The following is a 3,176-nucleotide window of genomic DNA, read 5'->3' as shown; positions in this document are numbered from 1 at the left end:
AGCCATTATTTTTTAAGGCGGCAAAGTCAATTGCTTTTACTTGACGGGCCTTTTCCATTAGTTTGTGAATGTGTGTAAGTATGTATGAACAGCAATGTTTGGCTAGTGAGCAGGCAATGTTTGCTGTAAATGTTACAAGTGATTTGTAAAGTATGGAAGACGTTATTTTTTAATCTGGTTATTCATTGGTAGTAATGGTTGGCCACTGTTTGAGCAGGAAATGTATATAATTCACTGTTATGATTGATTCGGAACGAGGGTGCCGCAGGGACATGTTAAATGTTTGTGAATTTGTGTTATTTATAAGTAGCAGTGCCTGGCCGCTGTGAAAGCAACATTTGTAATAAACAACGTGACAAAGTGATTAACATCCTGTGTGAGGAAAAAAAATCATGGTAAACCGTCAACTACTGGCAGAGAGAACGTAAAAAGGGAAGGATTATAATTTGTTTCCGAGGTTTAAAACATTTGCATAAAGCAGTGAAAGGCTAAACCTGTGTGTGTGTGATGTTTCGGCCCCTTTAACAAACGTGTTTTATAGGAACCCTTTAAAATTGCCAGGTATTACTGGAGAGAGGAGTTATGTGATATTGTTATAAGCATATGTCTTGTGATTGAGGGCAGTACGTCAGCCGCTGCAGGGTACTGGGAGTAGAGAAATGAAGGAGGTCTAGGATAAAGCTGGAGATAACAGGATATGGAGGAACATTTGCTATTTCTTGGTTTTCATGAGCACTGTATGAGTTTTAATGACTATTTGACAAAACAGTAAAACAATTGATCAAAAAAAAGTTGGGTGCAGTGATGGAGCATTGCGTTGCTAATTTGTACCCCCAGAGACGCATATTGCCTTCCTTTGCAATTCATCTGTAGGGTCTTATTCCAGCATTTTGGATTGGGGAGAAAAGGGCTAGGAATGAGGATGAAATAGTGCTGAGGAGACTACGATGGATGCCAGAAACCTCCAGTGTTACAAAATATATATATATAATTAGCTAATGCAGTTATATTAATGAGATTAGTGGCATATACAAATGATGTACACCACATAGTAATTTTATAGACACATTAATTGCTCTGTAGTTAATGAAGTAATCCTGTTAAAACTGTATTTTACCTTACTTGAAATCTCTTCCTTTACTCTAAATAGAAATAGGATATCCCCAGCCCTATTTTCATAAAGAACTGCAGTGCATGCAATTTGTAGTTATTGTTGTTAGGAATTGACATGTCTGTCTCACTAACTCCTACCTCAGGTTCCTCTACAGAAAGATGGGCGCATTCATGAGTACACTCTTTGCACATGCCCAGTAGCACTCCAGTTTCAGTCAATGGGAGTAGCATCAGCCAGTCATATGTATGCTATCTAAACACAGATGTTTTGCTGGCATATATGTGATTGGTTACTGTTATTCCCTCTGATTTCAGATGGAGCCCAGCTCCTTTTGACTTCATTGGGAATACTACTGAGTATGTGCAGGAAGTTTGTTCTCTGCTTACCTTCCCCGATTTCAACAAGAAGACAGAAGTCTCATTTTCTAAATGGACTCCAACGTGGTTGGATCAAAATACAATTTTGAAGACCAAGCTGCTCCTTTAAAACCAATTGTAAATAACCAATAGTTCTCACATACTGTTGAGCCTCAGATTCATAACATCACCTCAGCCTTACTGGAAAGTTACAAATCTCTGGACCTTATTTTAAATATTTATTGAGGTTATATGTAAAATATGTACAATTTTGTAATTCGGATTTTTGTCATAGGCATTTAAATGGTTTCAATAGTTTTAGAGCCATTATAGCATTGGTTTATTAAGTCTTTAGTGTAAGTTACCCCTGTTTACAGTTACGGTGGGAAAAATTGCACTATAATAGTTGGAAAAATAAAGATATGTGCAAGTTATGTTATTTGAAGGCATTGGATTATAATAACATAAATTAGATTTTGTATACATTGGAGAACACAAGAAAGGATTGCATGGAATTTCAAATGTAGAAAGAGTTTTACAAGGAGGTCTTTCTTAGAACCTCAAAAACTCAGATTCATCTACACATCAAGTTTCATGGAAATGGTAAATCTATGCAAAATATGAGAACACTATTAAGATACTTTTCCACCTACTCTGATGAATTTAAGGCAGCACTGGAAACATCATCCATGTTACTGTTGAATGTCCAATCTCTTTCCATAATTATTTACTCATGTAAAATTAATGATTTTTCCTGTCATGAGGGCTTAAGTCCAAGGGTGCTGATTTTCACGGGACAGTCCCACTTTTCTAGTACTGTCAGATCATGAACCAGTTGGAGAGATCTGTAAAATCAAGTGGCTCTTTTGGGTATGTTAGGGTTATGGGTATGGGGCTCCTTTAGTTTATACTCACATTGTTGCATTCTAGAATTTATTTTGGTATCTACTGGTAATTGACGAGCTATTTCACAGGTGTTTTATGTAAGCGGTCTATTCCGAGCATAGTTGCCGGAGAGGATAGTGGTGGAGTTCACTTTAACTCAGCCCTTCTTGCAACAGAAACTTCATATACATATTTAATGATGACATCTCATCACAGTTTACTTAACTCTCACATTTAAGGGAATAAAAAGAAAGATGCTTGGAAAGTATGCTGAGCAAACACATTTTTCCAGAGCAAGGAGAGCCAAAAAAGGCTGATATGAGTTTGGAAGTAGAAAATGGTAGAACAATGCCAAAATATAGCAAGAATTATATATAAAGTTCTTTCTCGCTAGAAGAATTATGCCTATAATTATATCAGCTTAGATTCATTTTAATATTTAATTATGATGTGTCATAGAGCCTTGGTTGTGGTTTAACAAAGTTATTGGCCAGCTCCTCCTGCCTCATTATTAACTCAGCCGTGATTCATAAGCAGTATTGTATAATTTCCAGAACCTTACAGACATCATGGCCTGTGGTACACTCAACATAACCCAGTCTGTTCCTACTTATACAGTTACACTTTACTAGCCGGCCACTTCAGCACTAAACATTTCCATGTAATTACAGGTCTGGATCATTTCATAGAGAGAACCCTGGCTCCAGTGCAAGTAAAACGTTCTGTAATGTCAGCTTTGGTTTGGTGGTTGCAAAGAGTGGAGAGTGTATTTTCATGGCTAACTAAAGATATATAAATCATCGCCTCTGCACTTTTTTTCC

Source organism: Spea bombifrons, chromosome 1 (genome assembly GCF_027358695.1).
Source record: "Spea bombifrons isolate aSpeBom1 chromosome 1, aSpeBom1.2.pri, whole genome shotgun sequence".
Lineage (NCBI taxonomy): Eukaryota > Metazoa > Chordata > Amphibia > Anura > Pelobatidae > Spea > Spea bombifrons.
The sequence above is the reverse complement of the archived record's forward strand: the minus strand, read 5'-3'. Positions refer to the sequence as shown.